Here is a 13,294-nt window from a genome sequence, read left to right on the forward strand (position 1 = left end):
CTGTAAATTATTTCCCATTGATCCCTATGGGCTTTGAAGCCCATAGGAATCAATGGGAAATACCGATTCTGTATTTACAGAATCGGTAAATACCGAATGTTACAGAATCGGTATTTCCACATCTGGAAATACCTACATGTCAACCACATTGATTTACCGATTTTCAATTACCGAATCTGTAAAATTCGGTAATTAAAAATCGGTAAATCAATATTACGTACATCGGGCCCCTAGCCATTGAATATGCGGAATTGGCACTAACAGAAATTTTCTTTGAATTTGAAGGAGTGATATACCACCACATACACGGCACATCAATGGGTAGCACTTTTGCCCCTAGTATGGCCTGTCTGTATGTGCACCAATTTGAGACAGATCACATGTTTACCCAGGAGAATCCATACAAAGACAACATTAAGTTGTGGCGCAGATACATCGATTTATTAGTAATATGACATGGCAGTGAACAGCAGGCAATAGATTTTGCCATTTGGATTAATTTTAGAGACAGACACCTAAGGTGCACCCATATAATATTCAAAGAGGCATTGTTTCTGGATCTGGTGCTCACTATCAGACACAGAAACATCAAAACAAGGTTTCATAATAAAACTACAAACAAGAACAATTTACTCTTGTTTCAGAATTTCCATCCTAGGGCCCTACGTGAGAATTTCCAGTTCGAAAGTTCCTACGAGTAAGGCACAATTGCTCCTCTCTGGAAACGTGTGAGACACAAGCCATTATCCTAGGAAAACCGTGAGGAAGGCGAGAATAAGGGCGAAGAACAACAACAGAGAGGCAATGTTGGAGATCTTCCAAAGACCCGGCACTGATAGGATCACTTGTGTCACCACATATTCCCTGATTTCTACTAAAGTACAGCACATCATCAGAAAACATTGGAGGATACTGAATGGTGGAGGTAAGCAGTGGTCCCCTCCAATGTTTGCATTCAAGTAGAACTCTAATCTATGTACTCTGTTGGTACATAGAAAAACTCAAGCACAGATTAAAACATCACAGACCACACTCTGGAACAATCAATCTCCAATGGGTCATTACCCCTGTGGCAGTTGTGTAGCCTGCTAGTTCACAAAATCCACAAAGGAAGTAGACATAAAAACAAGAAGACCATGGGTATTAAAGACCCTTACAAATTGCAATTGTGAGGATGTAGTGTATTTGATTACCTGCCCTGCTCTTGTCTGGATGATGACCCACATGATAAAGGTGCACATAAAAGAATATCGAAGCGCTATACGCTGAAAGAACCACATCATCAAGCTGACACCTAACTATCTGGAATCGAATCATAAAGATGATGACATAACCTGAGTGGTTCTGGAGAAATTGGCCGCTTTTAGCCCTGACATCCTAAAGAAATTTGTCAAAGGTGAACAGCTCAGCAAGAAAATCTCTGTGCGGCCTGTCTAGCCACACCAGGGAGATCTCATCAAGATAAGCATTACTAGTAGCCGGGTTAGGGTCAACTCTGGTCCTATAAAGTTCCTGATAGTAAGCAAACACCTCATCAGTGATACCAGTACAGTAAGTGATCCGTTTGCCATGGGAACTGGGCAGAGCGGTGAAGTACGAGGGCCCACGGTTGGGGTAAATCAACCTGGCTAGTGTGCTCCCAGGACGCTCCCCCCTCCCCGTACCGTCAGGCTATGGCGAACTTCCCAAGAAAATGAACCCTCCTATCAGCCGCTTCCTGATATTCGGTCCGCAGCGTTGCCCTACTTCTAAGGTCTGGCACGGAGCCCGAAGTTCCCAGGACCGTGTCCAGGGCTATCAACTGGGTCTCAATCCCTGCCGAAGTGCGGTGGCGGTCCCTTAAAATACCAGCACTCTTGGAAATACATATCCCCCTAATGTAGGCTTTGAAAGCCTCCCATAGCGTGGCCTTAGAGTCCACAGTGTTCATAATCAACTCAAAATACTCTACAATGTGCAACTCTGCTTCAAAAACGGCGTCCCGCAGGGCCATCTTGGGAAATCTCTACTGCCTCATCATGTCCTCGACCCCAGGGATCTGCAGCCCCAGCGCCACTGGGAAATGGTCCGATTGTGTACGTGGAAGGTGGGAGACAGAGGGCGACCAAGTGTCCACACCAGGAGTGAATAACCAATAGTCCAAGCACGTCCAGGTGTTGTGTGGGGCAGAGTAGTGCGTGTATGCAGGTGTCACTTAGTGTAAAAGAGGCCACTCATCAGAGAGGTGATAGGCATCAATCAGTGTTGAGAGAGTTCTTCTGGCCCTAGTTTTGGAGTCCGGGGAAGTGACAGTGCTGTCCAACTGGAGATATAGCAAAATATTGGGTGCATAAATGTTAACCAGGAGTAAAGTGTGTCCGAGGAGCCATCCCTTAACCATAATGTACTTCCATCCTAGTCGGAATAAACCCCCACAGTTCTAAACGGTATCCGCTTATGCACCAGGATCGAGACCCCCTTGAATAAGTACTGTAACAGCAAAAAACCTGTTGGGGCCCTAACCAGTGGCAAAACTTGGAGAGGAGTGCAGGGGGAGATGCGTCTTCTGGAGAAAAGCTACATCAGCCTGATGGTGCTGCAAGTAATGAAGCACCGGCTTGCATTTACGGGTGTCATTAAGCCCCCGTACGTTCCAAGATACCAGTGTGATGTTCTCAGCATGGCGTTTGCTACCTTATCTCTAGAAGTGTTTGGGCAAAGCTATATAGTGGATCACAAGACAATCTAGCTAGTTTAACAAAGTGATCAATTAAGAAAAAGGTAATCAATACCCCACAATAATCCCACCCCCCACCCATTCCCGTACACATTACATAGGGGGAACCCCAAATCCCAAATATAACCATGACAACCAATACACTATTCAAAACATACATTACAAAACAGGTGCACCAAGCGCAGGGGAGGACACAATGCTCTGAACAATCCCCGGGCATACCAAAGAGTCAGTTATATAAATCGTAAAGGCACACAGCCAGCGGCTCCAGAAATATCTGTAAGAGAAGTACAACAGAAAAAAAGAAAGACAAACCGGACTGAAGGACTGATCGTATCCACACATTAGAACAGCGAGGCATTATCCATGCTCCGAAAACAGCTCAGAACTGGCACCAGAATCAGGAATGCGGGGAGAAGGATCTGGCGTGGGTGATCTATGCGGCCTAATATATGAAGGTGCCGACAAACTCCAGCCCTACACTGATAAGTGGCATGCACTTGGGTGTTTGCCACACAGTGATCACGTGTTTCCATCTTGAAGAATGCCACAGACTCGCATGAGCCACTAGGCGTAAACATGTTGACAGTGTGAGTGTTGATTGTGTACTAGTTCCTCTTTTCCCCCTCGTTAGTTTTTAATACCAAGTGGTATTCCGTGTAATTATAAAGGTCGTTTGGCATATCACATCGCATTGTTTTTTAATTGTTCTATTTCACGGTACGTTCAGTTAGAAGTTCCTCTCTGATTTCCGAGTGTAGGCCTGTTCTTCATTAAATTGAGTTTTTGAAGAGTTTGGGGGAGTCCTATGATAAAGCATGACATCTGGTGATGTGTGAGGATATCCTGTCACATGTTTGTGTATGTTCAGAAATAGGCTGCTGTGAGGTGGTACTTGGATTGGTATACAAAAATAAATTAAATCCCGGGTGGCTCAGTTTTTTACTGTTACCTACAGAGTTTCACCATTCACTACTGGCCTCTTCTCTGTTTTAACATCCTGTCAGACAATGAGAAGAAAAGTCTCTTCAGGTCCTGCATTACCTGTGGAAAGAAGCAACTTAACTTGAAGATTCGCACCAAGGTTGCATCTATTGCCTCTACCCATTTCATTCTGCTAAAGACTATGCTATGTTGTTGCTTTTTATCCAGGATTAAATGATAGATAAGGAAGACTGCTAATCAGGCTTTCGAAACTCAAAACAAGAAAGTTGCCAGTTTCAGAAATCATTGAGGACTCTTCTTTATCCTCTCATAAATGGGAGCGATCACCCCACTCTCAATCCTCCCTGAGCAGCCAAAGAAAGCCTAAAAAAAAGACCACTCCGGTCTTATAAAGGCCGCACTCTTACAAAAGGTCCTCCAGATCTAAATATTCTTCAAAAAAGAGCCCTCTGCCTCCTTACATAAGGCTAAAAGGTCATCTTCTGGGCTGCCTATACCATCTCTTAAGGTCAGTCACACTCGCTGACTAAAACTTATACAGCAGCATCATCGTCGAATATAGATAGGATTACTACGCTCTCCACACCTGCCTCCTTCTCGACTATGAAATTCTCGTTCTTTACTTTGACTAGAGCGTCGACGCTGAGAATTTCCCTGTGCTCGCTGACTAAGTCTCTGTCGATGTTGAAATCCTCAATGACGAGGGTGATGCCGTTGATGACTAGACCATCGACGGCAGAGAACTGTTTACCGACATGTCCACGACCTTGTCGACAACACAGTTGACAGAAAAAAGCGTAATACCGAGGAAATTAAGCTTGTTAACACAAGCACTTACCTCTCCAAGCATAGTGACCTCCCTGATACTAGTACATCTATTGAAGGAAGAAGAATCTGATAACGGACCCTTGTGGGTCACACGCAGCCGCTCGGAGTTGCACGTTAAATGCCAAGAAGAAGAGGTGGGCCATAAGGAAGAATATGAACAATATTATTATTCATCCTATGTACACTATCAGCACCTATAACAAGAAGAGATGGTTTGTCTACCTGGCTCTCTAGTTTCAGATTTGCCATTTGTGATGGCAAGTTATTGCAACAGGTTTTCACTTATAACAGCTGAAGTGGCACAGGCACCCACGCCTGCCAGATCACCCACTGTTCAACCATCCAGTCCAGCACTAATACCTAAACAAAATGGGATGACTATCTCATCACTACACCATCATATCTGTCAGATGGACTGTTTATTGATTATATTTTAAGGAACCTTCCCAAAAAGCGTGAGGTCCATGTCTATTGTCCGCTAAATATGGGAAGAGGGCTTGAAAGTCATGAAAAATCTGGCTACAGTAACAGCGGTTCTCCCACGCCTTGACAAGAAATACAAAGTTCCTGAAGACACCCCAGCTTGTTTGACCTGCCAGCCTAAACTGGACTCAGTAATTACACAAGCAGTCAAAAGATCGATGAATCCTTTTGCTCCGATCTCTGCACTTTCGGACAAGGAGTGCAGAAGCTTGTATAATATTGGCAAGTATTTCTCATTAATGTCATGTCTGTCGTTTAGAGCAGCAAATTCGCCGGCTGTACTGGGGAGGTATGATCGCCAGCAATGGGCTGACATTGCCCCATTTATAGATCAGCTGCTGGAACATGCTCAAATCGGAGCATGAAATATCTTAAAGGAGGGGGTGCGTTCATCGGCAGAGATCATAGATTGTGCGATGTAAATCGCCACTTCTTTGTTCAGGCAGCGGGCAGGCTATGCAGTACTCGGAAGGCATGGCTGGCTCAAGGCTTCCTCCTATGGGCCGGAGGTACAAAAGGAAATCTTCTCTTGAGGCTTCCTCCTTCCGGAGGTACAAACTAAAATCTTAGATTTTCCCTTTGATGGAGTGGCCTTGTTCGGCAAGCATGTCGGTGAAGCCCTTTAGGCAATAAAGATGGACACAGACCGCTAAATCGCCGGGGACTCTCCAATTTTAAAAAATGCCTGTTCGAGGCGCCAAAGGAAGAGGCAATCACCTCAGGCTGCCTGCAGCAGGCCTCCACCTAGAGAAAGAGCAGCATGTCGGGGAAAGAACGCTGGTTGACTTGTCTCAGGTTCCGGCTACCCCTAGGAGGAAGAATATCCCAGTTCATTCGATGTTAGTGACCGATCACTTCGGCCCAATGGGTCCTAGAACTTGTTAAGTTTGGCCACACACTAGAATTCTTTCAGAACCTACCATTGTACCCACTGCACATCCACTCCCAAACATCTGCACTTGTCAAATTGGAGGTCAAAACCATGCTCTAGAAGGGGGCGATAGAGAGGGTCCCTCTTTTGCTGCAAGAGAAATGATGTTCCCGTTTCGTCCTGATTCGCAAAAAGTGGAAGTAATGGCAGCCTATCCTCGACCTCATGGATCAAAACAAGTATCTCAAAAACAAAAATTTATCATGGTAATGTTGTAGAAAAGTAGGATCATTTATGGCATAGATATCCCCACTTTCTGCCTGGTGTCAATGTGTTTTGACTGAAGTTCACTGGGCTTCTAACTATGACTCCAGTGACTGTGCTCGTTCTTCTAAATTTGTTTGGTAAAGGACTTGCTCCACAAGTGGCATAATGGGGTACCATTATAGGCCCCTAGTATGGTACACCAGGGGTCTGCCCTGGGCTGCAACTTGTATTGTGCTACCCATGCAAACTATGTCTGCAGAGCTGCCGTAGCAGTCTGCGTGACAGGGTGCATGCACCCTTCACTTCAGATATAAGTTTCTCTTATATGCTGGTCACTGCACGTATAACCTAAAAGTCACCCCATATGTAGTCACTTTAGTAAAAAGGCAGGGTGCCCGGTTCTAAGTGTGTGGATACCCCAGCACGAGCAGGGATAGCCCTACAAATCCCAGACTCCATTTTCTGGGTTTTATAAGTTCGGGACAGCCATTATAAAGTATGTAATGGACACTGGCAAGTCGAGATGTCTAACTACATAATGGCTGCCTGAACCTAGTCATGCTTGGTATCAAACATGTTGGAATCGTGCATCTACACCAATGCCAGTGTTAGTTGCATGATACCATCTACTGGGGGCCTCCTTAGAGGACCCCCAACACCTACCTGTGTAGCCTTACTTGATCGGACTGCCAGTCCGCGCAACTGCCGACCCTAGGCCGTATTCTGTCCCCTGCTGATGAGCTTCAATCGGGCATAAGAAGCTGATCAAAGGATTACCTGTGAAGGAGAGGTGTGGCCACCTCTACTTTAGAATTAGGGAGGGTGGGGGCACTTCTGAGCGCCACCATACTGCATTGAAGGGTACATTTGGTGCCCTCCATGCATAAACCAGTTTTGTCCAGTTCATGAACCCTTTTTCCTGGTTCCACTGGCCTGGTCCACGAGATGCCATAGCTGCTGAATTCCACGATTGGCATCCACAGAGTTTTCCAACACTACTTCACCCCAATGCACCTGAGCTCCGTTGTGCAGGTATCTATCTTCTAGGTATCCACGGGTGGGGTGCCCGTTCAATCTTCCTTAATCCAAATGGTTTCTTCAGGGTCCTTTGCGACTTACACTATGCGTCCTATAGACGTCTGACTCTGCACCCGGGCGCCTTGGGTCCCTGGCTACTCACCTTGGGTGGTTCCTTGCTTCCCCTGGGGTCCTCCAACCTTGGGTACTAGTCCTGTTTTGGTAACCATATAATATTCCACTATTCTAGTATACTCACCTGGTATGGTTCTTTCTTGTGTGTAAAGGTTACTGGTTGACTATAGTGGTACTTCAACTGCTTTACACCCCTCCTGGATACGTCTTAGCTGCTCTCCACAGGTACCCCTTGAGAGCTTTTGGTTTTCAGGGACCTAAACAGTATCATAAAGGGTTACTTGGACTCAGTGCACAGTGCCTCACCATAGGTAGACACCATATACTGAGCCAGCCTCCTACAAACGTTACAAGATATTCTCCTACATCTAAACCACAGAGATTATATGTCCACCCTCGACCTACAGGCTTCATATTTCCTCATCCCTATTCATCCGTCCCACAGAAGATTCCGTAGCTTCGCAGTACCTGTAAGCTATTTTAAGTTAAAGTTTCTTTATTTTGGTCTGAAGTCCACCCCCAGGCTATTTACAAAGTTTCTAGCTCCAGTGGCAGCTTTATAAGGAGACAAAAACAAAGTATTCCCGTATTTAGACGACTGGATCATCAAAGCCCATTCCATTTAAGCAATTTAGACAGCAACAAATGCTTGCATAACCCTTTTCAACCAGCTTATTCTCACTGTCAATTGGAAAAAGCCTAGCCCACAGAAATCAAGAAACACAATATTTTTGGGGGCAACACTAGATACTGTAACCAACAAGGCCTGCCCCACATTGCAAAAGCGAAGCAAAACTAATGTTGTTGGCAACGTCCATTTGGAGAAAAAAGTATTTCACTGAGCCTCTACAAATCTTTGGGTATGATGTCATGCATTCCTCTCGTTCCGTTCTGCAGACTGAGGATGTTACCACTAGGAAAGAAATTCCACTCTAGCACACACAGTCCAGGTAATGGTGGTACGCTTCTTGTCAGTAGAATTATGTTGAAATGATCAAATCAAGTCCACAAATCAAGTCTACAAGAGTCCAATTCTTCCACAGCATTTTTACTTGGAAGATAAAGTTCCCATACAATATGAATCCAAAATCAAGGACATGGGACCATTGTGAGAGTTAGACTGACTAGCACTTGCCCCCAGTAAAAGTTCTGGAGATCCTGGGGAAGTGTGTTGCGTGACCTTGATAAGCCCGCCGCTCTGCTGTGTCTGGAGTATGGAAAACGCTACACTGGCCCCTGGTCCTTAATTACTGGGAGATGTGGTTAGCTTCGTCCACACTCTTCTGCTGAGATTGTCAATCTGATGAACCTAAATTGTGTTGCTCTTTCAGATTCCCATGCATGAGTTAGTCCACTATTGGGACAACTATCTCTCATACATCGATCCGGAAGGGATTCTAGATACAGTCTGTACCTTTACCTTTAGCCTTGAAAAAGTCCAGGAGGACGAAACACTTGTCTGCTGTGTTGTTTTGGATTCATATTGTATGAGAACTTTATCTTCAAGTAAAAACGCTGTGGAAGAATCTGACTCTGTGGACTTGATTTCATCATTTCAACATAATTCTACTGACAAGAGGCATACCATCATTAACTGGACTGTGTGTGCTGGAGTGCAATTTCTTTCCTGTTGATATAACCTCAGTGTATCTAATTTGCTCTAAAGGTGGATTGGTGTGTAGCACAACAGCACCACCACATGCTAAAATACGGTTTGGTTTCAAGACAACCATGACTCTGTGATAGATGTGCAGCTACTAGAACTTAGTCACCGACAAGGATGTGATCCCTACAGGAAAAATTAGACCTCCAATGGGTCCAGGCGACCAGTTTATTTGACGACATCCCAGTCACTCCAGCCATGGTCAAAGCCCTAGCTTGGTGGACTCAACAGGCGCACCTCTCAGTCGGCCTTTCTTTCCTAGTTCAACCCTCTGTTGGGAGAATATCTTAAAATCTTAAAAACCTCCAAGACATTGGTAAGTGGCAGAAGCCTCCTCTGCTTTTTCAAATCAATCTGCTTCTGCTCAAGGCAGTACAGCCTTGTAGTCTTTCCTCCGACAGATCTCGCATGCCCTAATAAGAAGGGACAATACAACAGCGATGCACTACATAAACATTGAGGTACGAGATCACTTATTTTCTCTAAAACTTCCCAAGAAATCTGGAATTGGGCCTACCAAAATGCTTTCCAAAGCCAGAGCAGGCAGTACTAATATGACTTCTCACAAGTGAAAGATATTTTGTTCATGGTGGCAACAGGAAAGAATGCATCCTCTTTAGTCCCGAGGCGACCAGATATTACCAGACCTGTTGCATTTGGAATGTTTAAGCTTAGCTCATGCATCCATCAGATTTTACCTAGCAGCAATTTCTCGATTTAGATGATTCTCAGAAATGCTATACTTCTGGTCCTAAAGGACAATCGAACAGTTCCTTAAAGGATTATTTAGGGTCTTTCCCCAAGTCAGATCTTCTCCGTCATCCTGGCATCTGAACGCAGTGCTATCACAACTCACGATCTACCCATTTGAGCTTATTCACAGAACAAATTTAAAGCACCTATACTGGAAAGTTGTTCTCCTTGTGGCCTTGTCGTCTGCCAGACATGTCAGTGAGTTACAAACCCTCACTTTTCAGGAACCTTTCCTACAATTTAGAGAGGATAGGGTAATTCTACATACAAATCCTCCATCCTCTGAATTCCATTTCTACCGGCCACTGATTTAAAAAAAAAAAAAAAACTTCTTTCCTAACCCTAAACACCAGCCGAAAGGGCTCTTCATTCTTTTGATATTAAAAGATGTAGAAAATTCTACATATACAGGACAAATTTTCGTAAAACTAACCAGTTGTTCGTGGCTAACAGTGCACCACAGAAGGGGCAACCGCTTTCCAAACAGAACATCGCTCGATGGATAGCCACTGCAATTCACTTCTATCACCCAAGTAGCAGGGAAACCGTTACAAACTTTTGTGCATGCTCATTCTACAAAGACTATTTCAACCTCTATGGTACTCTTTGCGGGTGTGCCACTCCAGGACATTAGCAGAGCAGCAACCTGGAAGAATGTGCATACCTTTACGCAACACTACTGCCTTGATTTCACTCCTCAGGGTGATGTAGCATTAGGACAAGCGGTTCTAATACATCTTTTCCAGTAAAGGTGAGCTACCACTTGTTTCCCACCGAACTCTTCTTAGTTCTGCACATTGCCTATATCTTATTGTGTTTTTTGTTTCTGCCTTTATAGTATAAAGAAATGTTTTCACACATTGAACAAAATGGTATAAAATATGTTAATACCTATGTCTTCATTTATTCTATTACAGAGGGACATCTCTATAGCATTGTGTCCCTCACAACTCACAGTTCAATGTGCCTCACTACTGCTTTCTACTCGGATTCAAGCATGTGAATCTATGAAAGTTCCAATACTGAAGTCTGAAAATAATACTTGACTGCAACTGTAGTTATCCAGTATTGGAATCTATCATAGATTCACATGTGACCCACCCTCCTCCTCTGAGAGGCTCACCTTTCCTCTCAGTGCCGGAGGGTTGGCACTCGTGATATTGAAAATCTGAATAGATATGTGCCGTCTCCCGCCTCTCAAGCAGTCATCTCTCTGTGAGTCCGGTGAATTTAGAGAGACGTCCGCTTGAGAGGCGGGAGAAGGCACGTATCAAGATGCCTTCCTGCAATCTATTCGGAAATTATGATGAGATTTGCTTGCCCTTTAACATATGGGGACCCTTTGAACTGAAGGTCAATATTTGTACCTGGAATCTTTACTGTTCTAAAATGAAGGATTACGGCTTGCCCTTTGTCCCAATACCCTGAAAGTCAAAATCAATGCCCTGATGAAGTCCATATGTACTGCACAAAACGCGTTGGCTGTTTTTTTTCAATTTCTATGAAAAATAAATATTACATCAGACGTCATATGAAAAGAATGGACTAACTTTTTGTGGCATTTTGATTGCGCAGTGCACTTCACATATGTATGTTGAACAAATCTGTAGGTGATGCAGGAGTGGTAGAGTCCTTGTTACGAGTAAGAAGAATTTTCTTGCTTCGTAGTTAGTAAGGCATGTAAAGCAACCAAAAACGTATATTTTAGCCCAGGATCACTCTTTCAGCTAATTGCAGTGCATCTCTTTCTTGCGTAGTGCTCCAAAGGGCTCCACATCTAAATGGCACATTGCAAGTGACACAAGAAAAACATCATTTCAAACGGTTTAGTCTGGGTAGGATGTAGCATACATATTTTTACAAAATAATTCGCCCATTTATGTCTCTTTTTGGAAAATATTTGCTTCTTATTTAAAACGCTTGCAGCAAAGCTAACCGTTTTTTTAGGTCTCGGCCTGCGATGGCTGCGCTTGCGTGGTCTCGCTGGCGAGATTTAATGAGATACAGAGAACATCACTAGCGAGGTTAAGCCCCGCCAGTCTTCTCCATTGGGTGGCCTCCTAAACGGTGGCCAGCCATCGGAGAAGAGGACCTAGTGACGTTCTTCTTTCTCTTTAAGCCCCGTCCTTTTCAGATTGGGTTCCTTGACTTACTGCTGAAGTAAAAGGTTTCCTTCCTTTTATTCATGGGTCTAGATGGCCCCATAAAGAAGATAAGGAATCTTACCCCAGCAGGAAGTCAGGCGCCCAGTCTGAAGAGGACCGGGCTTACAGACAAATGGCGAGCGCTTGTTATAAACATACTTGTCAACCCGATCCCATGCATGGCGTGCAAAGCCGCAGAAAAACACACTGCATGATTTCCTGGACCATTACACATTCCGCGACTCCCTGGACTTCAGAGACGCCGGAGAGCCCGTCTCCTTCCCTGCCTTGGTGGCCCCTCGGTCCTGCTCTGCCTTCGCTCCCATGATAGGCTTGGAGGGGGTCGCTTTCTTCCTCTGTTTAGGGCGTTGGGGGGGGGGTGTGCAGTGGCCTGCGGCGGGCTGTTACGCCGGCCCCAGTGGAACGAGTGACACAGAGTAATACCCTGTGATGCTGTGCACACTGCGACAGGGCCCCGACCGGCGGTAAGTGAACTGGTTTAACGCGCTCAGCTAGCTGTAATAAACTATCCTGAGCGGGCTGTCTTGGTGCTGGCGCGCTGAGAGACTCCGTGTGTGGTGTATCTCTGGTGACCCTCCGGACCAGGGGAGATAGCACCAAAGTACTGCACTTCTCTAACCCCAGAGACAGCATCGGTGTGGGAAAATCTTAAGAAACGCCATTGGTTGTCAAATGCAAGGTACGTACATATTCAAAGCAATTTAAAAAAAAGGTGCTTGTAGATTAATGCAACGCTGCAATTCTGATAACATGACCAACTTCACCCACAGTGAAGACAGACACTAATAAGAAAAGGAACCCTTATTCACCTGAGGCAGCCTATGCACTCTTTCATTCTGGGGTTGAATTGTGTATTTGCAGTCTGTTGTTATTATATTTAATCCAACAAATAGGAGAGTCATGATTGTCAATACATGCTTCTACATTCGGATCATACATTTCCTATAAGTATTAAATTCGGATCGCAAACCTGCTGTAAAGCACCTCGCCCTTTACGATGGTCAGCGGAATAGGAAAAGGCAGACCCCTTCCTTCCCTCACCCAAGCAGAAAAACTAAAGCCAGCAGCGAATTGCTCTGTGATGTCACAGCCAGTAGTGCCTGGCAGAGAAATCTCAAAACATACAGGTATGTTGCGAACCCGTATTACCCCTCCCCCCCCCCCTCTCCTCCCCCCCCCTGTTCTATCAGCAACAGGAGGCGATGTAAAGAACCGGATCTAAAACAGATCAGCTTTACTCACACATGTACGCTCGGGTCGACTTGAAGGGACAGGCGCACAAGTCCGTTCACAGATCAAACCGAATGAACCTGCAGTCAGTTGGGGGCCAAATACAGCATAAATTCTCAATAGCAAGCACTGCACTCTGACCCCAGCACATGCATAGAGCCCTATGGAGCAGAATACCATTCTTCAATACCACCCCAATGATCTAACTTTAGAATACATTT

The 13,294-nt window shown here is 44.9% G+C and overlaps 1 protein-coding gene across 3 annotated transcripts in view; it reads left to right on the forward strand.

Moving 5' to 3' along the window:
* Positions 1-13,294, forward strand: part of NSD1 (nuclear receptor binding SET domain protein 1) — a 1,028,734-nt gene that overhangs the window by 237,999 nt on the left and 777,441 nt on the right. The window lies entirely within an intron of this gene.

Source organism: Lissotriton vulgaris, chromosome 7 (genome assembly GCF_964263255.1).
Source record: "Lissotriton vulgaris chromosome 7, aLisVul1.2, whole genome shotgun sequence".
NCBI lineage: Eukaryota > Metazoa > Chordata > Amphibia > Caudata > Salamandridae > Lissotriton > Lissotriton vulgaris.